At 42.6% G+C, this 25,062-nt stretch overlaps 1 protein-coding gene across 1 annotated transcript in view; it reads left to right on the forward strand.

Moving 5' to 3' along the window:
- The first annotated feature begins 5,829 nt into the window (after nucleotides 1-5,829).
- The window catches only part of LOC109871273 (beta-galactoside alpha-2,6-sialyltransferase 2), a 60,438-nt gene continuing 41,205 nt past the window's right edge, over nucleotides 5,830-25,062 (forward strand). The window contains exon 1 of the mRNA XM_020462093.2: nucleotides 5,830-6,169. The gene's annotated coding sequence lies outside the window, so the exon portion shown is untranslated. The remainder of the gene's footprint in view (nucleotides 6,170-25,062) is intronic.

Below are 25,062 nucleotides of genomic sequence, written 5' to 3' on the forward strand. Positions count from 1 at the left end.
TATCTTATTCAGTTGAGACAATCTTCATTGGAAAGCCTTGACACCTCTCCAGCAGTGACCAAATGAGAATGCTACATGATTGGCTATATCATCAGAACTGTTGAACAAGAACAACTGCAACTTTAGAGGTTAATGATGGAGTAACCTCTCAATGTACAGAGGTACCCATGAACAACATGATGAACACTGTAAAGACATGTAGTGAATTCAGGGGGTAGCTCTGACCGTGACTCGAACCTGGGTCCGACGACTGTAACGCCGACACCTTATCTGCTACACCAAAAGATCTGAACCACTTCACGAGGTTGTTAGGTGTTGTATAAACGTCACTACATTACCCCACTTCTTCATGAAAGCGTGTCCCCACGCTCCTCTATACCAAGACCCTCACGTGTGCACACCTCTCTGACGGCCTCACTGGCACCATCCCACTCCATCAGCAATGTAGCAAACGGCAGGGCGGGGAGGTGACCCCAATTCAAACTCCCACTTGGTGATAATTGTAACGTGGCTCATATAGCGAGAATCACTACAGAAAGTTGCTACCATCACTTTGCTGTTCCTGTTGCCCCTGCCTTCAGCCCATCTTCTAAGAACCAGTCGGATCCAGAGGGGCGTTGTGTCAGCACTGCTTTGTGACGTATTGACTCATATTCAATCAGTGGCTGCACGCTAATCAGTGGAAACAGATGGGATGAAATGAGCAGAGCTTTAAACCACGGGACGACCGCCAAGATAGGACGTTCCATTGCTATGGAAACGGCTACGCTCGTTTGCTGTGGTAACGGCCCTGATTACTGTCGCGGGAAACAGCATTCTGGGATGGATCCGAGCGGTGACCAGCTGTTCAGAGGATGCTTAGAGACTAAAGATGATACGCTCCCTAACTCCATGGTCATCACATGGTCCTAGTACTGAACGGAAAAGGATGATGATGACGATGATCATGATGGACAAACGCAAATAGAAGACGTCACAGAGATGACATCCATGATGATGACCACAAGGACAAGGAAGACAGTAGGAACAAGTGGAAGACAAAAACAGTGATGACATACAGGGGATAATAATGATCATGATGATGATGATGATACTAATTAAGTTGAGAGTAATAGGTGGGAGATTAAAAGGGAAACCGTAGAGGTTTCAAAACATCACAGACAGGAAGTTAACTAACTATAGTACCAATAGCTTCTATGGGTGGAAGAGTGAAGGAGCTCACCGACTAACGAGAGAGGTGATTTCATTGAAAATGGGGAGATGGGGGAGGGGGAGGAGTGTGTCTTTGAGAGTAGCCTGACTCATAGCGCTGAGAGATAGCCAACAGGAAGCCAGATGCAGGTTCCTACAGTATTTAGAGCAGCAAGCCTGATTGTTGGCCATGTTCAAAGAGACTGCTCAGAGGAGGTATGTTGAAAGGTGAGCTACGCAGGCATGCTCGCACGCACACATACACATGTCTCATACACAATGCTCTCTCTTTCTCACACTGACAAACATGCACACACACACAGTCAGTCACTATGTAATCCAAGCCCAGGAGAAAGGCAGGGATATAAAGTGTTGGTGATTGACACTATGTACTGTACATATATGGCATACCGGGATAAGAGGATAAGCACCTGGCACATGTGTTCAGCTACTGCACCTGATCTGGGGGAGAGGAGAGGGTAGGACCAGGAGGAAAAGAAAGAGGTGAGGTGGAGAAGATATAAGTCATAATTTGTCTAGGGCCTAAGGCAACTTACTATGACTTACATCCGGCAACTACTTAGGCCATACAGACTGTTTACAGTTCACACACACACACACACACACACACACACACACACACACACACACACACACACACACACACACACACACACACACACACACACACACACACACACACACACACACACACACACACACACACACACACAGGGGATCAGAGAGGGACAGCTGGATGGGCTACAGTGTCTCTGCCCCCCTAGATCATGGGTGTAACATTTTTACATTATGTAATTTGAGGTGGAAGAGAATTTAGACACTGACAGCTCACCTGTGATTGTGGTAGTCATCTGCTCTGGAGTGGTCTGTGTGTGTGTTTTAACAGTCACTGTCTGGAGAAGTCTCTGAGTGAGTGTGTGTAATCACTCATCCATTTGCAGTAGATAGATCTGTAAGTATGTGTATGAATGGATGTTTCTGTGTAAAGGCTGTGAGTATTGGTGTGTATGTGTGTGTGTGTGTGTGTGTGTGTGTGTGTGTGTGTGTGTCTCACTGTGACTGTATGTATGTTAGTCCACTCTGCAAAGGCCTTTGAGTGTCTTTCAGTGCTACACATTCTCTGTTAGTCTATACTGTATTGATCATCTCTGCTGCTCTATCTACTGAAATCTCTCTTCTGCAACATGTTTTTCCTACACTGAAAAAATGTGTTATTCCTCAGCTCGTAAGGTTCCTTGGAGATCTCTTGCCCTATAAAGAACCTCTGATGTTGCATCTAAAGTTTCTTGAAATGTTTAGAAGCATGCAGATGTGTCGCTTTCATAGCACACAGCACATTGGCCAGTGTTAACTAGTATTGATTCAGGAATTTAATAAACACTGTAAAGAGTTAAACTAACACACATTGGTGTGAAAGAATCCCAGTGTTAATGTTAATAACCAGAGTTGAACCAAAACCACGCCCATCAATATCATAATTGCCAGCAAGCTCTTTGCAGGTTGATTTTTGAAATAGTTTGTTTCGATATCTATGTTTCTGCATGTACATTGATTGATGAATTAATCTTATTCTACTCAACCATAAATTAAATAACAATTCTGAACTTTTCTACTCGTTACTGAAATGGTTGTTCCATGTTAAAGGTATTTTCACATTTTTGTCTTCCCAACCCTGTTCATTCTGAATGCAGGTTTTGGGGAGAATAAAAATTCAAAATGTTTGATATGTTTGATATCCCCCCTCTGCCTGGATTCCAGGCATTGTTATAATTCCAGGCATTGGTATAATTCCAGGATTGTTATAATCTCCACCCGGCACAGCCAGAAGAGGACTGGCCACCCCACATAGCCTGGTTCCTCTCTAGGTTTCTTCCTAGATTTTGGCCTTTCTAGGGAGTTTTTCCTAGCCACCTTGCTTCTACACCTGCATTGCAGGTCTAGGTTGTGCCTTTATATTTTGTGAAAGTTAACAGCTAAGGAGTAATTTTCACTTCTCTCATTGACTACTCAAACCCCAAACCCCGGCCTGGTCCGTTTGCTCTGTTTTGCAAGCGTTCCCGGAAGACTCGCAATGTTGCGCCTCTGGGTTTATAAACTCTTTGGTGGTACTGGTAATTCTAAAATTAACTAGAAAGGTACTCTGGGTAATATGCAAATAAGCTTTAAAACCCTAAAACAGGGCTATTCAAAACCGGTCCTGGAGGGCCGAAACATTCTGGGTTTTACATTTTTGTTTGGTTTGTCAAAGAACAAACCCATTTAGGATTCTTCAAATAAACTAAAATGGTTCCCCCCATGTCATCACTCTCAGCAACCTTATTTGGTTCCAACTTGCATCTTCATTTTTAAAAGTGTAGGTCATTGCTGTAAGACAATATGCTCTCAGCAAATATATCTAGTATACCTGCTAAAGCCATGGTAAAATGAAATAAAAAATATTGCTCTATTTATGTTGATTATCTCTGTGCAACTTTGACTGTACATGGCCATCCGGCTGGCCAGCTCTAGTTGTGTAGTGATTTATTATTCATGGACATATTTCTGTGCTCTGCTGTAATTGCAGCGTGCCGCAGCAGTGGCTGCATCTGATGGAGTACAAATGAATAAATAAATCTGGACCGAGGAGCCATTTGGACGTTTGACATTTACTGATGAGACAATTAAGAAAGCAGCGCACAAACACACAGGCAAAGGGCCAGGAAAACACATGCCCACACTTCCACAAACAGTATAAACACACATGCTTGAGCACAAATGAAAGACCAACACACACAAACCAATAGTGGAGCTCAAACATCCACACACTTGCCAACTCACAACAAAGCACACAAACATACACACATGACTGCATGCAAACTAACACAAGTGCACACGCGTTATTTCTCCTACCTAATTTGGAACTTTCTTTTTTCCCAGGGTCCCGTTCTATCCTAGAAGATATAGGGGCACCAGATGAGGTAAGTCTTGGAAAAGGCAAGATAAACACAAATGCAAACACACACACGCACGGACGCACACACGAATGCAGCGGCCATGGGACAACATAGATGTGATGTTACTATATAGGCAGCATCCTAGAGATAATGTGACTCCATGCCTTCATCAGGGAATTGTAGTTCTGCATAAGGATTTAGCAGTCCAGCACATTAGGCTGCAAGTCTTTCATTAGGTCTCCATTTGGACTTGACATGATCACCCCTGGTCTATGAGGTAAAGTCTCTCACCTTATGGACCATTCTTACATCGAAATGGATATTGTAGGCTCTATAGATGGGTTAGCTGACAACGTCATGAAAACAACGTGCACGGCTTAACGGGGCAGAAGTCTCTGAGTTGTTGTGATTATGGATGGCCAGATGGCTAACAATGACAAGAAACTGCCATGTGGGGAATCGTGTCTCATTTCAGCTAGTTTCATCTTGTTCTTGATACCATTTTCTTGTTTTGGGGTGTTTTGACTGATTTCATGTCAATGCTTATATGGCAAAAAATGTGCTATCTAGTTTACCAACAATTGTAACGACGTATGAGACACAAGTGCTCATTGTGCGTTGTTGCTAAGCAACCAACCATCTATTGGTAGCTAAAATAGGAAATTCGCCCGTTTGACTTTTTTACAATTTACCTCTTTAAATTGCAGTTCTTCGCTTCAAGTCAACTCGTGGCTGATGATCACCCACACTTAAAGGCACTATATTTTAAATAGGTTACAACCTGGTAACAACCAATGACGTAGGCCTATATAAACCCTGGGTTGCTAATGCTATCTATTGGCCAATGAGAGGCTTTGAAGCCACCGGTCAGACATTTTATAGGACAAAATTACATATATTTAAGTATTTTTGTTGTTGTAGTGGGGCTAGTAACATTAGTACTTTATTTTTATGTTTAGCTCACATTATATCATTTAATGTGGTTGATTGGTCGAGGAATGTGTCAATTTGTTAGTAGGCAAACAGAAGAGTGTCCTCCTCTCCTCGATAGCCACCTTTCATGGAGGATACTCTTGGCCTTTTATCAATTAGATTTGCTCACCTTCTGCGTCCTAATCTCGGTCCTCTCTCGCCTCCTTTTGAAAAAGGTCAAAGTTAATTGAGGAGACATGCCGAGGAGAGTGAACGTGGATGGAAATGTACTTGCTTGAAAGGAGATGGTCCTTCTCCACTTGTATGTCATTAGGCAAACGTTTACAGGGGTGGATCGCAAACTAAATGTGTAAAGTGCTCAAAACAAATAAAGTTAGTTGAGCAAAACATTTCATATATAAAACAATAAGTAACATAGGGGTGTGGCAGATTTAAAAATGCTTGACCACTTATTGGTTTCCCCAAAACATCAAAGGATTAAAGTACCATGTGTATCCTAACTGAAAGAGTTTTGAAATCAGCTTTTGTTTTGTCAGAGGACAAAAACATGCACACGTTAAAAAACAATATGATCCTTATTATTTCATCTATACAATGTCTTGCACAGCTAACAATTTGTTTTGAGCACTTTACGCATTTATTTTCAGATCCACCCCTGTGTACACGTAATTTGCCTAATGACGCTTGAGTGGAGTAGGACCGTCTCATTTCAAGCAAGCCATTTTCATCCAAGTTCACGCTCCTTGCCGACTCTCCTCGATTAACTTTGACCTTTTGCAAAAGCAGGCGAGAGAGGACGCAGGAGGCGGGCAAATCTAATTGATAAAAGGCCAATATGACAGACAAAACAGACCGAATGTGCTAGCCTGACGACTCAAACTGAACTATTCTGCTGCTCTGTGTTCGCTAAATAGTTTTTTCCTCGTCCGTGGGCGTGGCGTTTGGCCGGAGCGAGGAGTCTGGGTAGCCAGGCAACAAATGTGCAGTAATTCATGCGTCGGATTTGAAACAGCGGCGTGCAGCTCGGTTAACCGGAGGAGAAAACGGACAGTACCTTTCCCGAAAACAATGAAGACGGGCACATTTCCTAGGTAAGGCTTTGTTAGCGCCCTGCTGGATTTGCAGGCAATTGCTCTTCACGCTTCAAAGCACTTTGTGCGAATAGCCCGCGGTTACATACAATGAGTGTAACAACGAGCAGTCACTGGGCAGAAGGAGATGTGGCTACAATGAGATTCAGACAGCGATTTGATATATTTTTGGAATGAATGTATCAGTAAAACAATTAGGGAAGAATATTCCATAGTAAATGAGTAGCCTGAACGGTTTGCGTGAATGGTTTAATCTTTGCAGTCAGAATGATGAAAGCCATAGCCTAGCCTACTGCATGCACCCTTATACTATTGTATCCTATCATCATCATCGCTACCTACTCCTTGATACATTTAGAAGCTTACAACATAGTTGGTATTATAAAACAACCTAGCTGTACCTCGTGCGGCAACATTAGCCAAGCCACACATGTAAGCGAAAGCCTACTTTGTAGGGAATCATTAATGGACATATTTGCTTGTTCACATCAGTCCAACTGCATTATGCCTTCCTGTGTTCTACGCATTCCTTTGAGTTTTACGCAGTAGCTCGTGAAATGAGAAACTCGTGAAATGAGACCATCATCTGCTGTCTGCTGTTTAAACTATTAGACCACAAGTTTCACAAACGAACAACAGTTCTGTTTGTGTTGTGAAACCCTGTCTGTGGCATACGAAGAACGTTTGATTGCGGAGGACCTTGTGTCCATGTGAGATTTGAGGCGGCCTGGCCTCCATTCAATTACGAACAGTTAAAAGCAAGAGGGAGATAAGATAGAACAGACGGAGGTGTAGAGGCAGGGTCAGGCTGCAATAGAAAAGTTTAGAACCCTTTCTTCACATACTTCCGCCTGCACACCTCTTATTCTTAACTGGTAGTAGTACTAGTATCACAAACCATAAGATCATTTATTTGGCCCTGGTTAACTAATACATCTCCTCTACGGGTGACTCGGTCAATTACATTAAACACAGCGGCCATGCCAGTCCTTTGGCAGGCTGTTGGTGGATGCTCATGCCCGCCCTGTGAACCACGCTGTCTGTGCCAAGAGATGTCTGATTTAAGACCATTTAGATCGCATCATTATTGACTTAAGCAGCGGTTTGAATCCCACCCAACAGTGTTATTTATGATCTCAATAGCCTTTGCATTAGACAAATTGAACGGAAATGCCGGTAATTATGCCATTTGAGAGAAATTATAAGAAACGGAAAGAATACAAGTGCCAAGGATGAAGAATCTTGGCAATTAGCCCGATAGGTGGGGAGTGAGTGTGTAGTCTTTGAACTGGTCAGATTCCTTGTTGCTTTGTTTGGGATCTACAGATGGGTCTAGGTTTGCCTCAGAACAGAGGTCTTTTTACTCAATTGCCTAACAAATAAAAACCAAGACTCATCTGAGGGAAAGGGAGGGAGGAAAGAGCAAAATGCATCTTTTGTATAAAATATTCCGCAGCGTACACCAATTTACATTTGTATCAACATGCAGTCCTTGAACAAACTACATTTCAAATGTGATGTTTGAAGGATACAATCACAGTAAGTGGTATAAAACCCCCAAACCAAAACAAAGTGTCACATTCTCACAGACTTATGAAATCATGTCCCTTTGCAGCACGGGGAAGGTGAACCAAAGAGGGCTTTAACAACTGATTGAGGACACTCTGCTACCTGGTGGCGGTAGTGTGTTCTTTGTAGTGATGGGGCAAAAAATCTATACAGTTGAGTATCACAATATTATTGTTGACGATATATCGATACTTATTTTCTCATTGCTCTCTTGTCGCTCTGCAGCTGACATAACGATGTGCTGTATGTTTAACATTGAGTCACAAATAAATCGCATTATCCGATCGCAATACATATGGCATCGTGATACATACATCATCGCTATACAAATCATATCGGCACCTAAAAAGCCAACTTTATTAATGTTTACATACTGTTTTACCTACTTTATATATGTATATACTGTATTCTAGCCGTGGCTCATCCTATATAACTACTGATGTACACACCTTTTCTATTTATATACTGTCTATACACACCATTCACGTACATATATATGTGTATTCTGGACTTTGGTCCGGAAGCTAAATTCCTGCAATTCTATCCATTTTGTCATGGGGTTTTGTACTGTGTATTTAAATGCTGTATTCTCGACAAAGATTATTCTATTATTTATACTACTGTGCATTGTATTTTAGTTAATGTTTGTACACACCACATTAATTAATTTATATACTGGATTCTTGACATAGCTCATTCTACTATATCTACTGCTGTGCATATCATTCTTAGTACATCTTGTGTAAATTCATCTGGTGTATATACCTATAGATTGCATGTGGATTAATGTTACAGTGCTATTTGGCTGAATTGGATTCATTATGACACTTCAAGATATAGTTTTTGGGTATAATTATTTGTATACTTGTCTGACATTTTACTGCATTGTTAGGAGCTAGTAAAATAAGCATTTTGTTACACCTGTTATAACATCTGCTAAACTGTATACGCTACCAATAAATGTTGATTAGATTTAAGTATCATGATAATATCGCATCATAAGGTCCCTGGCAATCCCCAGCCCTAGTTATTGTGCAGCTGGACAGTTTATGGTTGAACAAATCAATTTGATTTGATCACATGCGCTGAATACCACAGTAGACCTTACCGTGAAATGCTTACGGACAAGCCCTTAACTCCATTTCTTGAACTCCATTGTTGGTTAAGAAAATATTTACTAAATAAACTAAAGTATAAAAGAAAAGTAACACAATAAAATAAGAATGAGGCTATATACAGGGGGTACCAGTACCGAGTCAATGTGCAGGGGTACAGGTTAGTCGAGGTAATTTGTACATAGACTGCATTGATAATAAACAGCGAGTAGCTGTTGTGTAAAAACAAAGGGGGGGTTTAAGTATATAGTCCGGGTGGCCATTTGATGAATTGTTTAGTTTTATGGCTTGGGGATAGAAGCTGTTAAGGAGCCTTTTGGACCTAGACTTAGTGCTCTGGTACCGATTGCTATGCGGTAGCAGAGAGGAGAGTCTGACTTGGATGACTGGAGTATTTGACCATTTTTTGGGGCCTTCCTCTGACACCGCAAAGTATATAGGTCCTGGATGGCAGGAAGCTTGGCCCAAGTGACGTACTGGGCCGTAGGCACTACCCCCTGTAGCACCTTGCGGTCAGATAACGAGCAGTTGCTATACCAAGGTGATGATTCAACCGGTCAGGATGCTCTCGATGGTGCAGCTGTAGAACTTTTTGAGGATCTGGGGACCCATGCCAAATCTTTTCTGTCTCCTGAGTGGGAAAAGTTGTTGTTGTCCTCTTCACGACTGTCTTGGTGTGTTTGGACCATGATAGTTTGTTGGGCTTGTGGACGTCAAGAAGCTTAACTTTCAACCCGCTCCACTACAGCCCTGTCTGTGTGAATGGGGGTGTGTTCGGCCCTCCTTTTCCTATAATCCACGATCAGCTCCTTTTGTCTTGCTCATGTTGAAGGAGAATTTGTTGTCCTGGCACCACACTGCCAGTTATAGGCTGTCTCATCGTTGTTGGTGATCAGGCCTACCACTGTTGTGTCGTCAGCAAACTTAATGATGGTGTTGGAGTCGTGCTTGGAAATGCGGCCGTAGGTCAATAGGGAGTACAGAAGAGGACTAAGCATACACCCCTGAGGGGCCCCAGCGTTGAGGATCAGTGTGGCAGATTTTTTTGCCTACCCTTACCACCTGGGGGCGGCCTGCCAGGAAGTCCAGGATCCAGTTGCAGAGGAAGGTGTTAGTCCCAAGGTCCTTAGCTTAGTGATGAGCATTGTGGGCACTATGGTGTTCAACGCTGAGCTGTAGTCAATGAACAGCATTCTCACATAGGTGTTCCTTTTGTCCAGGAGGGAAAGGGCAGTGTGGAGTGCAATAGAGATGACATCATCTGTTGGGGTGGTATATGAATTGGAGTGGGTCTGGGGTTTCCAGGATTATGGTGTTGATGTGAGCCATGACCCGCCTTTCAAAGCACTTCATGTCTACCGACGTGAGTGCAATGGGGCGGTAATCATTTAGGCAGGTTACCTTCGCTTTCTTGGGCACAGGGAATATGGCGGTCTACTTGAAACAGACTCGGGCAGGGAGAGGTGGAGGTTGAAAATGTCAGTGAAGACACTTTCTAGTTTGTCCGTGCATGCTTGGAGTTCACATCCTGGTAATCCGTCTGGCCCCCTGGCCTTGTGAATGTTGACCTGTTTAAATGTATTGCTCACATCGGCTACGTAGAGCGTTAACACAGTCATCCGGGAACAGCTGGTGCTCTCACGCATGCTTCAGTGTTGCTTATCTCGACGTGAGCATAAAATACATCTATCCCATCTGGTAGTCTTGCGTCACTGTGCAGCTCATGGCTAGGTTTCCCTTTGTAGTCCGTGATCGTTTGCAAGCATTGACACATCCGACGAGTGTCAGAGCCGGTGTAGTAGGATTACATCTTATTCCTCTATTTACGCTTTGCCTGTTTGATGGTTCATTTGAGGGCATAGAGGGATTTCTTATAAGCGTCCAGATTAGTGTCCCGCTCCTTGAAAGCGGCAGCTCTAGCCTTTAGCTCATTGCGGATGTTGCCTGTAATCCATGGCTTCTGGTTGTGATATGTACGTACGGTCACTGTTGGGACGTCGTCGTCGATCTACTTATTGATGAAGCTGGTGACTGAGGTGGTATACTCCTCAATGCAATTGGATGAATCCCTGAACATATTCTAGTCTGTGCTAGCAAAACACTCCTGTATCGTAGCTACTGCTTCATTTGAACACTTCTGTATTGAGAGAGTCACTGGTACTTCCTGCTTTAGCTTTTGCTTGTAAGCAGGAATCAGGAGAATGGATTTGTGGTCAGATTTGCCAAATGGATGGCGGGGGAGAGCTTTTTCGGCGTCTCTGTGTGTAGTAAAGGTGGTCTAGAGTTGATTTATTTATTTCCCCCCCCCTCTGGTTGCACATGTGCCATGCTGGTAGAAATGTGGTAAAACTGATTTAAGTATGCTTGCTTTAATGTGCACCACTTCTGGATGAGCATTTGCTTATGGCCTTATACAGCTCGTTGAGTGCGATCTTAGTGCCAGCATCGGTTTGTGGTGGTAAATATACGGCTATGAAAAATATAGATAGTGTGGTCTACAGCTTATCATGAGGTACTCTACCTCAGGCGAGCAATACCTTGAGACGCCCTTAATTTTTGACATTGCGCACCAGCTGTTATTGACAAATAGACACACCACCACCCCTCGTCTTACCGAATGCAGCTGTCCTGTCGATGCACGGAAAACACAGCCAACTGTATATTATCCGTCTCGTCGTCAGCCACGACCCTGTGAAACATAAGACATTAGATTTTTAATGTCCCGTTGGTAGGATAGTCTCGAACGTAGCTCATCCAGTTTATTTTCCAGTGACTGCACGTTGGCCAATAGAACAGATGGCAGAGGCTACCCACTCGCCAAGAATTCTCACAAGGCACTCCGATCTCCGCCCGCTCTACAGGGGTGTGTGATGTATGTTAATTTGTGTATTGCTGATGAATTAGAATGGGTGTGTGTTTGTTGAACTTTAACAGTGGTATGTGGGTTTCTGGAATTGTAACAGTGGTGTGTGTGTATTTGTGGGTTGAGTTATAGCAGGGATGTGTGTTTGTATTGTTGAGTTGTAACAGGGGTGTGCGTTGGTGGGTTGTGTGTGTGTGTATTTTTTCATCCAAACTCTTGGGGGTATTTTATAATGTGGGCTCCACAGTTATGCAGTACCCCCAGAGAGAGTGAGTGATTGTGTGAGTGAGATGGAGCTGTGGGATCAGTCATTTACAGTATGTATTTACGTGCATCTATACATTAATCTGGTACATGGAGTAGAGCGTGTCAGTTGACCATTTCTCAAGCTTTCCTCCTCTGTAAATCCATTTGAATTCAGTCACTTTTTGAGAGCACCCCATTTTGATTTGAACAAAACCTTCCGTACATATTTGCCCATTATCATTGTGCTCAGAAAGTAACTTTTTGGACCTGAATGCCAAAACATTCAATAGATAAAGACCCCCCCACCATACCATGAAACATCCATGTCTTCATTGCTGAAGAAGATGAATGGTTGGGATTTATATAATTTAAAAGCTTACAAACAGGGTCAAACTATTTGGTGTTTTCTTGAAAAAAAAAGTTTTTTAAATGAAATGGTAATTGGACGTTTAAGGTTAAAAATGATCCTAAAATGAACAAACTCCTAAAAATGTTTATTTGCAAATAGCTATGACCCTATTTTACATAATCTGAGGTTTTTGTGTTGTGCCCGCCATCAGTTGAGACACATGCTCTTGAACCTCAGATGATGTGAAGTATTATCTTAGCTGCAACATGTGAATTTCAAAGAACCTCAGAGTATACACACGTGTATACACACAATTTTTTACCTTAAACGTCAATTATCATTTGATTTTAAAAAACAAACATTTTTTTCCCCAAAAAATCACCAAATAGTTTGACCCCCATTTGTAAGCTTTTAAATTACATCAAACTCAACTGCTTATCTTTTTCTGTGATGAATACATGGATGTTTTATGGTATGGTGTGATATGCAAAATGGGTCAACTTTTAGCACTTATCTCTTTTTGGCATTCAGGTCCAAAAAGTCACTTTCTGGCCACGTCTAGGTGGGATGGACTGAGAGTAGCTGAGGGGTGGGTTTATGGAGCTAGGTGGGATGGACTGAGAGTAGCTGAGGGGTGGGTTTATGGAGCTAGGTGGGATGGACTGAGAGTAGCTGAGGGGTGGGTTTATGGAGATAGGTGGGATGGACTGAGAGTAGCTGAGGGGTGGGTTTATGGAGATAGGTGGGATGGACTGAGAGTAGCTGAGGGGTGGGTTTATGGAGATAGGTGGGATGGACTGAGAGTAGCTGAGGGGTGGGTTTATGGAGATAGGTGGGATGGACTGAGAGTAGCTGAGGGGTGGGTTTATGGAGATAGGTGGGATGGACTGAGAGTAGCTGAGGGGTGGGTTTATGGAGATAGGTGGGATGGACTGAGAGTAGCTGAGGGGTGGGTTTATGGAGATAGGTGGGATGGACTGAGAGTAGCTGAGGGGTGGGTTTATGGAGATAGGTGGGATGGACTGAGAGTAGCTGAGGGGTGGGTTTATGGAGATAGGTGGGATGGACTGAGAGTAGCTGAGGGGTGGGTTTATGGAGATAGGTGGGATGGACTGAGAGTAGCTGAGGGGTGGGTTTATGGAGATAGGTGGGATGGACTGAGAGTAGCTGAGGGGTGGGTTTATGGAGATAGGTGGGATGGACTGAGAGTAGCTGAGGGGTGGGTTTATGGAGATAGGTGGGATGGACTGAGAGTAGCTGAGGGGTGGGTTTATGGAGATAGGTGGGATGGACTGAGAGTAGCTGAGGGGTGGGTTTATGGAGATAGGTGGGATGGACTGAGAGTAGCTGAGGGGTGGGTTTATGGAGATAGGTGGGATGGACTGAGAGTAGCTGAGGGGTGGGTTTATGGAGATAGGTGGGATGGACTGAGAGTAGCTGAGGGGTGGGTTTATGGAGATAGGTGGGATGGACTTAGAGTAGCTGAGGGGTGGGTTTATGGAGATAGGTGGGATGGACTGAGAGTAGCTGAGGGGTGGGTTTAAAAGCTCATGTTCTATAATAGTTATGACTGAGAACACGATTTATATCAAATAACTTTATTCTTGTAACTACTGTAAAAAAAATTGTAATGTGTGTACAATGTACATTTAACAACAAAACAAAGTTTATTTTTGTACTCTGAAGAGGGGCGTGGTGGATGGTCAAAAAGTGAGTGAATTCAAAAAGATTTACCTTCTCTGTCTTGCTCACTGTCTCTCTCTCTCCCCTCCCTCTCTCTTCTCTCTCCCCCTCTCTTCTCTCTCTGTAATCTGGGAGAGGTGAGGTAGAGGACCACTCTTTCTTCCTACAGTCTCGCACAAATCTACATTTCAAACGTGATGCTGATGGATGCTACACACACACACACAGCTCCCCTGATGGCTGTGATCTCCACAACAGAACATCTGCATTAGTGTTTCAGCACATATTTCTTGCTCATTATGGCACCATGCCAGCGTGCACCTCTTTCTCTCTGCGGCTGGCTATTTATGGGGGTGAACGGAAGGGATGTGCACAGTTATTAAAATATCACAACGGCATTAGGCCTATACAAAATTATAGGCCTATTTTAACACTTTTGTGAATTAAATTACATACAACAGGGATCATCAACTAGATTCAACTTTTGTCTTGATATCCAATTTGTAGTTAGTCTTCTCCCATCACTGCAACTCCCCTACGGACTCGGGAGAGGCGACGGTCGAGAGCCATGCTTCCTCTGAAACACGATCCTGCCAAGCCGCACTGCTTCTTCACACACTCCTCGCTTAACCCGGAAGCCAGCCACACCAATGCGTCGGAGGAAATACCGTCCAGCTGACGACCGAAGTCAGTTTGCAAGCGCCCGGCCCTCAACAAGGAGTCACTAGACCGCAAAGGGACAAGGAAATCCCGGCTGGCCAAATCCTCCCCTAACGCGGACGATGCTGGGCCAATTGTGCGCCGCCTCATGGGTTTTACGGTCGGCTGTGACACAGCCTGGGATCGAACCCGGGTCTGTAGTGACGACTCAAGCATCACTCGAGGCTGAATATCTCTTTATTACGTGTGGAAATACTTTGGAACAGATTTTCAACATTTAAAATCACTTGGAGCTGATTTGCTGGTATTTTTAGTATTTTATATCCAACAATAAAACATAAAAAAAATATATAGATAACTTGAAGGTCCAAATAAAATCACCCGCCGGCCAAATTCGTCCCACAGGCCGCCAGTTAGGGAACCCTGACTTTTCTAAGCTACTCGAAACAGGCACAATAATAATAAGAACTTAATTATATGGGATGCTAAATAACATTGTGGCTGCTACAAGTTGACCAGTCTTGGCTGTAGCTGAGTTGCCTTGGCTGCATCTCGCTCTTCCTCCCTCAGCTGCAGCAATAGAGCGCCAGCCTCTTTCCCCCTTCGCAGCAGTGCTCAGTTAAAAAACAAACACATTTCTCATATCTGACAACAATTCATGATACTTTTCGAATAGGGAAATAATTTCAAATCCCCATCCCTAGTGAACAGGCCACGCTCCCTTTAGGGATGTGGAAAGCCCGCACACACCAAGAACAGTGACACTTTCAATTACGCTGCACACTCTTGGCTGCATCTAGCTACTCCAGGGAGTAATTGTTAGTCTAACAGTTGCAAATGTGAATTTCTATTGGACAAATTCAGGTATTGTTTTTATCCCTGTTTCGTTTTTAAGAAAAGTTTTTCCACAGAAACGGCAGAATGAATACACCCCTGATCACACACAAACTGTTCACTTTCATAGCAGCCACCTACAAACAGCATGATCACTTTGCTCGTTGTATATATCATTCCTTCCCACAACTATCTACACGGTCTCCTCCTCTCACCTTTTGCCTCGCATGTGGACTTCAGTGCACAACACATCAGCTGTCTGTGACCAGGCGAAAAAACCTTTCCAAGCCAAACCTTTATATAATGACGGCTATAACTACTACACATATCCTCCATTGTTGTCATAGTAATCATAGCTACTAAAACTAATGCGTTAGTAAACCCGCTAGCTACAATCATCCAGTACAGTGGACAGTCAGAAAGCGGTTTAGCAGTTACACAGCTGGGCCCCGGTGGCAGCAAATTAATAAAACCAAAAGCTTACCTTGACTTGTATGAGTTCGTGTTGGATAGCCAGCTAGCTAACATAGCATCCCTCTCTGGTTGAATGTAAAATATATATATATATATGTATGGGTGAGCAACACACACAATCTCTTGCTTCTCCTTCATTTTGGAAGAAATGAATTTGTTCAAAACTTCAACTATTGTCTTTCTCTCCCTTTTGAGTCAACTACTCACCACATGTTATGCACTGCAGTGCTAGCTAGCTGGAGTTTATGCTTTCAGTACTAAACTCAGCAAAAAAAGAAACTCCCCCTCACTGTCAACTGTGTTTATTTTCAGCAAACGTGTAAATATATGTATGAACATAACAAGATCCAACAACTGAGACATAAACTGAAAAAGTTCCATAGACATGTGACTAACAGAAATGGAATATTGTGTCCCTGAACAAAGGGGGGTCAAAATCAAAAGTAAAAGTCAATGCAGCTGGTATGCACACCAGAAACTAAGCACTGCAGTGCATCTCCTCCTCATGGACTGCACCAGATTTGCCAGTTCTTGCTGTGAGATGTTACCCCACTCTTACACCAAGGCACCTGCAAGTTCCCAGACATACCTGGGGGGAATGGGCCTAGCCCGTACCCTCCGATTCAACAGGTCCCAGACGTGCTCAATGGGATTGAGATCCGGGCTCTTCGCTGGTCATGGCAGAACACTGACATTCCTGTATTGCGCACCGAATGAGCAGTATGGCTGGTGGCATTGTCATGCTGGAGGGTCAGGTCAGGATAAGCCTGCAGGAAGGGTACCACATGAGGGAGGAGGATATCTTCCCTGTAATGCACAGCGTTGAGATTGCAGGCAATGACAACAAGCTCAGTCCGATGATGCTGTGACACACCCCCAGACCATGACGGACCCTCCACCTCCAAATCGATCCCGCTCCAGAGTGCAGCCCTCGACGTAACGCTCATTCCTTCAACGATAAACGCGAATCCGACCATCACCCCGGTGAGACAAAACCGCAACTCGTCAGTGAAGGGCCCTTTTTCCCAGTCCTGTCTGGCCCAGCGACGGTGGGTTTGTGCCCATAGGCAACGTTGATGTCTGGTGAGGACCTGCCTTACAACAGGTCTACAAGCCCTCGGTCCAGCCTCTCTCAACCTATTGCCGACAGTCTGAGCACTGATGGAGGGAATATGCGTTCCTGGTGTAACTCGGGCAGTTGTTGTTGCCATCCTGTACCTGTCCCCAGGTGTGCTGTTCGGATGTACCAATCCTGTGCAGGTGTTGTTACACGTGGTCTGCCACTGCGAGGACGATCAGCTGTCCGTCCTGTCTCCCTGTAGCGCTGTGTTAGGCGTCTCACAGTATGGACTTTGCAATTTATTGCCCTGGCCACATCTGCAGTCCTCATGCCTCCTTGCAGCATGTCTATGGCACCCAGGTGAGCAGGGACCCTGGGCATCTTTCTTTGGGTGTTTTTCAGTAGGAAGGCCTCTTTAGTGTCCTAAGTTTTCATTACTGACCTTTTATTGCCTTCCGCCTGTAAGCTGTTAGTGTCTTAATGACTGTTCCACTGGTGCATGTTCATTAATTGTTTATGGTTGAACAGGCATGGGAAACAGTGTTTAAACCCTTTACAATGAAGATTTGTGAAGTTATTATTTGGATTTTTATGAATTATCTTTGAAAGACAGGATCCTGAAAAAGGTGTTTATTTTTTTGTTGAGTTTAGATTCATTCTCTGATCTTTTTGATTTGATCGTGTCAGTTCATGCTGCAAGAGCTCTGATAGCTTGGAGGATGTCCTCCGGCAGTTGTCATAATTACTTTGTAAGTCTACGAAAGGGAGTGATAACCATGAGCCTCCTAGATTTTTTATTGAAGTCAATGTACCCAGAGGACAGAAGCTAGCTGTCCGCCGGCTACACCATGGTGCTAACCTACAGAGTGCAGTTGAGGCTACTGTAGACCTAATGTTGAGGCAAAAGTGGGTTTTTAATAAATCATTTGTTTTTGTAAATATATTTAGTATGGTTTCATCAAAAAAAAGTTTACTTTTGTTTAAAAAATAAATAAAAATGAAATTCAATGAGGATGGTCCTCCTCTTCTGAGGAACCTCCGCTACTCACAATCCACCCCCTTTCCTCCCTGGTATAACTACAGAAAGACATGATACTATGATATTCAGCACAGCACATCACAATACAGTACCCTATCATTATCCTCCCCTCTCTTATCCCCTGTGTCGTGACTTTGATTTAATGGGATGACTGTTATTTATCGAATCAACAAACTGTTTTAATTGTTACCCAATTTATATATATATTGTGTGTGTGTGTGTGTGTGTAATGATGAACTCATTGTTGGGGGCACCACGGAAGAAGTTGTTTAATTAACGAGTTATCGAGTTTAATTCGGGAGATGTTATACATCGATGGGTCCCTTTATTTAATCATTACCTCATAAGTCTAATTTTGAACGTCGCAGACTTTTTGGATCCGTAAGAACCCCAGCCTTTTCTTATTATTCAATTCTACACAAACTGATTTAATTATTTATTTAATAACTGACTAAATAATAATACAGAATACACAATTCCATGAGACAAATGTCCCTAGTGAACTGACTAGATATTATGGCTAGTTACACAATGGAAAGAGATAAAGGGACATTTTATCGTGGATACATTCTAGGACCGTTCTCAAATTAATCCTACACATTGCTCATGAACTGCTGCCCATTTCGGTAAGAAATGCAATGTAAGTTAGATGTCTTTGTTTGACGTCTCTCTGTTGAAACCAATCGAGCATTCTATGGAGAATGGCTTGTGGGTGTAAGGCTCTGATTGTCCACCAGAGGTCACAATGTTTTTAGTTGTTTTGGCTTGACTTGAAGTGTTTCTTCAGAACAGATCTTCAGCTGCCCCAATGATTGTCTGAGATGGGATCTTCTTCCTTTCTGGGGTAGATAGTCTGCAGCTGTGCCTGTAAACGGATCTGAAATATTGACTGTCAATGTTTTGGTCTAGTGAGTTTATCTCCAGCTCTTGAGTTTCAGAGTTTCCAACCATTTGTAATGTTTAGCTCATGCTTCACATCTGCTGGTCTGCATGTTAATTCTTGATTTTTTAAAAATGTTTTATTGAATATCCAAAACATACAATATACTTGCAGTGAAGCCACTCAACAACTACACCACACCAGTCATCCAACAGACTCTCATTCAGAGCGACACACAGAAGCATCCAGGGTCAACGCCCTGCTCAAGGGCACATTGACAGATCCCCCTCCAGACCAAAAAAACAGGGACCCCCCCCCCCCCAACAGCATGTTAGTTCTTAGCGAGTACTTTTAAGCACTCTGGTCGAAAAGGGCGATTTCATCACAGACCCGCTCTTCTGACCTCATTCGGTGTGTGGTTTAGTTAGTTTTCATGTCCCTTGCACATTATGATCTCGTTAACTAAAATCACATTCCTATCATAACAAAAATAGTTTAATTGTTCTTTATATTCTATTAACATCATATTGGGCTCTCCTTCGTGGCCGACGTGAGTAAGACATTTAAGCGTGTTAACCCTCGCAACGCTGCCGGCCCAGATGGCATCCCTAGTCGTGTCCTCAGAGCATGCGCAGACCAGCTGGCTTGTGTGTTCACCGATTATATTCTCTCCCTCTCCCAGTCTGTTGTTCTCACATGCTTTAAGAAGTCCACCATTGTCCCTGTACCTAAAAGTAAAGGTAATTGAACAAATTACTATCGCCCCGAAGCACTCACCTCTGTCATCATGAATTGCTTTGAGAGACTAGTCAAGGATCATATCACCTCCACCCTAGACCCATTTCAATTTGCTTACCGCCCCAATAGATCCACAGACGATCCAATCGCCACCACACTGCCCTCTCCCATCTGGGCAATAGGCTATGTAAGAATGCTGTTCATTGACTATAGCTCAGCATTCAACACCATAGTACCCTTCAAGCTCGAGGCCCTGGGTCTGAACCCCGCCCTGTGCAACTCTGTCCTGGACTTTCTGATGCGTCGCCCCCAGGTGGTGACGGTAGGAAACAACGCCTCCACTTTGCTGATCCTCAACACTGGGGCCCTACAAGGGTGCATGCTCAGCCCCCTCCTGTACTCCCTGTTCACTCATGACTGCGTGGCCAAGCACGCCTCAAACTAAATCAAGTTTGCAGACGACACAACAGTAGTAGGCTTGATTACCAATAATGATGAGACAGCCTACAGGAAGTAGGTGAGGGTTCTGGGAGTGTGGTGCCAGGAAAATAACCTCTCACTCAACGTCAAACAAACAAAACAAAACTATGGAGATTATCCACATCGATGGGACCGCAGTGGAGAAGTTGGAAAACTTCCAAGTTCCTTGGAGTACACATGACTGACAAACTGAAATAGTCCACCCACACAGACAGTGTGGTGAAGAAGGTGAAGAAGAGACTGAAAAACAGCTTCTATCTCAAGGCCATCAGACTGCTAAACAGCATTCACTAGCACATCAGAGGTGTCTGCCTATAGACATAGATTAGGAATCACTGGCCACTTTTAGAAATGGATCACTAGCTACTTTAACAATGTTCAGTGTCTAGCATTACTCATCTCATATGTATAAACTGCACTCCACACTATTCTACAGTATCTTAGTCACTTTTAAAATGTTTATATATTGCATCACTCATTTCATATGTATATATTGTATTCTATACTACACCACTGACAGTTAAACAGCATCTCCAGCACATCAGAGGCTGCTGCCTATAGACATAGATTAGGAATCTCTGGCCAGTTTTCAGGAAATTAAACACTTTTAATGTCTCTGTATATTACATTACTCATCTCATGTGTGAACTGTACTCTATACTGTTCTACAATGTCTTAGGCACTTTAATTGTGTGTAAATTTTGCATCACCCATCTCATGTGTATATACTGTACTCCATACTATGCCACTGTATCTAAGTCCAATGCCTCTGTGACATATATGTATAGGTATTCTTAATCCATTCCTTACTTAGATTACATGTATTTTGGGGATATGTTGTGAAACTGTTAGATATTACTTGTTCGATATTACTGCACTGTCGGAGCTAGAAGCACAAGCATTTCAGTACACCCGCAATAACATCTGTTAAACACGTGTATGTGACCAATAACATTTTTATTTGATTGGATGGAAACTTAAACAGCCGAAGGGGTTTCCTTTCTAAGTTACAGTATTTGGTTCATAGAGTTTTTAATAACATCACAAAATGAAAAGTGATATGACATGGTTATTCTTTAGATCCCCACTGACCATTCTTAACATTCCTATCTTAGAAATATTGTTCCAATTAACTTTTTGGGATGTTATAGTTTGAGGCACACGTTTCCTGGAGGACAAAGGCATTCCTTTGGTTGGTACTGAAGAGCAGGAGAGGGTTCTCTGCTGCATAAGAATTTACGTTTGGCGTAAGGTTTCTAAGTGATTTCAATGAGTCTTTCTCCATTCGAAATTGTTTTAGAATGTTCAGTTAAACTTCAACCAAAACAAATTTCATCACTTTTATCATTTCTGCATTTCCTGCACTCAATTGCAGTGGTAGAAAAAGTACCCATACTTGAGTAAAAGTAAAGATATGTTAATAGAAAATTACTCAAGTAAAAGTGAAAGTCACCCAGTAAAATACTAAAGTAAAAGTCTAAAAGTATTTGGATTTAAATATACAAATATACTTATGTATCAAATGTAAATGTAACATGCTGATTTTGGTCTACACCATCACTGGTATTATCAGGCTGCATTAGCTAGCTACGTTTGCTCTTACTCAGTACATTTACTATCTAGCTAGCTATTAGCATTAGCTGCTAACAATTAGCATCTCACAAGATTTAGGGCAACTTGCTAAGAAGGACAAACTAGCTGTTTGCTGATGTAAGAAACACAAACTAATGGTGTCATTATAGAACGCTAGTGAATTTATATTAAGAAGCAAAGTGAAAACAACATTGTTGCCATGAACATTGTTGCAGGTGCTGCATTGACCATGCAGACTGAACGCAAGTGTCTCTTAGTTGAGGAACATCATGCGCTCCTTGAGTGACAGACATTACACATGGCATATCACATTTAACAAACCAAACATTCAAATGCCATTATAGAAGGTAAAGTAAAAACCCAAACTGGTCCCTGCATCAATACCGGTATATCATAAAATATGGTATTACTGCCCAGCAAAAACCTGCTGTTTGTTAAATATTGTGTTCTATAGTTTGAAAATAAATAAATGTGACTCTGGATGACATGTTTTCCAACATTAGATATGTTTTCCTAAAGAAGCTAAATCCACTTTGTTTTGTTTCCTTGCCACAATACTAAGAAGTATGGTGATACTGGTATAGTCCCAGCCTTACCTAACACATTTGAAAGCCTGTGGTGTAGGGGTGTGAACGTTTAAGTGAAGTTGGGATCCTTAACCTTAAGAAAAACCCCTAACCGAAAAACTGTTTTAAAATTAAAAATCGCAGTGCAGTTATCACAAAGCCATATTTTCAGTGTTTATAGCCTAACAAGACTATATGGCTGTAAAGTTGTGTAATTGAAATAAAACCAGAGAGGAGAGGCAAACTTTAGGCTCCGTTGGGAAATTTGCGAGGCATGCAAGACAATTAAGACGCATGTGCACGGTTCTGCCTGCCCCTGCTCTTTCGCCCTCGCGCTGGCCTGCCTGCGCTTTCTCTTTGCTAATGAGGAGAGTGTGTGTTCAGTCTTCGGTCTGTTGTGTGTAGACTATTCTAGTTTAGGCTATAAATGGGACGATGTCGCTGGGATAAAGAGGTATCTTCGGGCCAGTCTTGCGAGCACAGGTAGGCTACTCTTAGTTGCTGAGTGGGTGGGGGTGTTTTTGTCTCATAAAATTACAGTAGGCTACCACTATAGCCTGTATTTATGACCCTTTTCAGATATGTTGGTATGTGGCACCTTGAAAGTGCCTCGGCAATGGCAAATACAGAGAAATGCCTTTCTTGCAAACTCAAAACCCTACAATGTAATAATCAATAACAATGTATTAATATAAAAAACCCACAAGGAATAAGATATGAAATACACAAAGTAAGCATACTATATACAGGAAATATTTGAACTGTCAGTTCCAATACCATATTTGCATGTGCAGAGATACTAGTGATGGAGGTAGATATGTATAGGTGTAAGGTGACTAGGCTACAGGATAAAAGAGAAACAGAGTAGCAGCAGCTTGCAGGTGTGTAGAGTCAGTAAAAATGTATGTCCATATTATGATGGAGTGAGTGTTTGTTGGAGTGACAGAGCAAATATTGAAATAAAAGGTCAGTAAAGATACAAGTAAACTCTGTCCATGTAGCTATTTTGTTAGCTATTCATCATCAGTCATATTGCTTGGGGATAGAAGCTGTTCAAGATCCTGTTGGTGTCAGACTTGATGCACCGGTTCCTCTTGCTGTGCTGCAACAGAGAAAATAGTCTATGGCTTGGGTGGTTGGGGTCTTTCACGATTTTCTTTTTACACCGCCTGATATACAGGTCCTGGATGGCAGGGAGCTCGGCCCCAGTGATGGGCTGTCCGTACAACCCTCTGTAGCGCCATGAGATCCTAGCCTTCCTGCTGCCTTCGCGCAGTCTACTCTTAACTAACTTTAAAGTTCAATATCGTGACTTACCAAGAGATTTAGTAGAAAGAAAGCACATCTAGCTACCCTAGATGCTACCATAAAAAAACAGCATAAACAGCATAAACAACACGTTTATTGTTGTCAGGGAAACAATATATCATTATATGCCGTAGCAGAATTCTACTGCCGAAAAAGGTAGACACTTCTGATGGGACACTTTATTTGTTATCAATTATCGACATGTTACTGTGCTGCATTATTATGTGTGTAAAGGGTGGCGGTAGAGAACTTCACTGCCTGGGCCTAGCGGGCATGCATATGTTATGGCCATTATTCTGCATTGTGAATTGACTGGAATTGTAATATTTTGTTATCTTTTTAACGGAAAACCGTTTAAAAAAATATTTTTTTATTTTTTGTATTTTTTTATTTTTATTATTATAATTTTTTAATGGCTGTTTAAACGTTAAGGACAATTGTCCATTTGTCACATTCCTACTGTGATGTAATCAACTCAAATCCTGTTAACCTCTTACTGGAACGTGCGTGTGTGTTGTGTACTTCACCTTTTGGACTATCAGAGGTTGCCCCAGCCTAAACCCCTTTTTATGTAATTAACTGTCTCTTGTCTTGTGATTAGTGGTCACTCATTGAGGGCCATAATCATCAAAATAGTTTGCTGGGTTTCTGCCCTTCCAGGATAAGACTAATTCTTAGAAGTCTTACCCTGCAAGGCTCTATCAACAAAACAACAGTCTATTTGAAACATGCATATTTTTTGACATTTAAAATAATTGTATTTCTCACCGACTACACCTTTTTTTCCCTCATAAGCCACAAACTCTGTTATTGGTTTAGATTGAGTAGTGCCACCACATCCACCCCCCTGGGTGAGGTCACCTGATAGATGCTGGTCCCTCAGTGTCGAGGGAAGGTCTTCCTTCCTCTGGTCATTACTCCCAAATGGCCCTCATGAGGACAATGAGAATGGAATATAGTTGTCAGGGGGAAGTGTCCCTGTGAGTTGACTCTGTCCACTTCTTCTAATAGTGCCTGTGCTGCATCCAGCCCCTGTATTTGTTAGGGTTGGGAATTGACAGGGACTAACCCCAATACAATATTATCACGATACTAGTTCCCAATACGATATGTATTGCGATTCTCATGATTCTATATGTGTTGCGATTCGATGTTCCAAACATATTGCTCACCATATGTCTGCTGCAGAGGGACAAGAGAGAGCCATGAGAAAACAAGCTTTGATCAGTCATGGAAATAGTGGGGCAAAAAAGTATTTAGTCAGCCACCAATTGTTCTTAAGTTCTCCAACTTAAAAAGATGCGAGGCCTGTAATTTTCATCATAGGTACACTTCAACTATGACAGACAAAATGAGAAAAAAAATCCAGAAAATCACATTGTAGGATTTTTAATGAATTTATTTGCAAATTATGGTGGAAAATAAGTATTTGGTCA

The sequence above is a fragment of the Oncorhynchus kisutch genome, linkage group LG26, assembly GCF_002021735.2.
Source record: "Oncorhynchus kisutch isolate 150728-3 linkage group LG26, Okis_V2, whole genome shotgun sequence".
Classification (NCBI taxonomy): Eukaryota; Metazoa; Chordata; class Actinopteri; order Salmoniformes; family Salmonidae; genus Oncorhynchus; species Oncorhynchus kisutch.